This window comes from Artemia sp. Qi Xiang Cuo, unplaced genomic scaffold (assembly GCF_049724085.1).
Source record: "Artemia sp. Qi Xiang Cuo unplaced genomic scaffold, ASM4972408v1 HiC_scaffold_3154, whole genome shotgun sequence".
Lineage (NCBI taxonomy): Eukaryota > Metazoa > Arthropoda > Branchiopoda > Anostraca > Artemiidae > Artemia > Artemia sp. Qi Xiang Cuo.
The window spans coordinates 27,361-28,272 of record NW_028300549.1 but is presented as its reverse complement, the minus strand read 5'-3'; positions in this window follow the sequence as shown (position 1 = coordinate 28,272).

The following is a 912-nucleotide window of genomic DNA, read 5'->3' as shown; positions in this document are numbered from 1 at the left end:
GGCAACTAGCCCCCCCCCCCACTCCACGCCCCATTCTCCTCAAGCCCAACTGATAAGAACTTTGAGAGAGCCGGTTTTTTCAAAATGGTTCAAAGATCATATAGCGAGAATTCCGGGGTCGGGGTTTTCCTCTGACCAATAAATCTTAAAACAAGCGAAACTTAAATTGAATATGCAAATCAAGCTTGAAATGAACAAAAATCAATACAAACAAAAGTTTGGGTATCGCCTCCTTCTCTCACTGTAAAAGTCTAAAACCTAATGCGTAATTGGTTCTCTACTGAAAACTATATGCGTCTTGAAGAGTGTTGGAAAGTATAAACAACATCAAATTGAATTTTTGATGTATAATGATATTAATTGTTGAAAGATCCGTCAGTTCAAGAATTTAAATCACTCTAATTTTATTTTTATTTCAATGCTGTAAGAACTCGAAAAGAAAATATTTGTAATATAATTTGTTTTCAGTTAAGCGTCAATGACACAGTAGGATTTTGGTTTTTATTTACAGCTAAGGAAGGGGGCAGTATCCAAACTCTTGTTTGTAGTGAAACTACATTCATCTTGAACAACTTTAGAAGGAAATAATAAATTAAACTGAATATTTGATTTATAATGATATTACTTGCTGAAAGCTCATCAGTTCAACATTTTACTATGATTTTAATGCTTATTTTTAATATAAAGTACAAAAGAATCATTATATTTGTAATAAAATTGGTTTTCAGTAAAGTGCCAATGACGCAGTAGGTTTTATACTTCTACAGTGAGAGAAGGAGGCAATACCCAAACCCTTGTTTGTAGTGACTTTTGTTCGTTTCAAGCTTGATTTGCATATTCAATTTAAGTTTCACTCGTTTTAAGGTTTATTTATTCATTTATATTAATATCTTGTATGTTTGTTTGCATTGA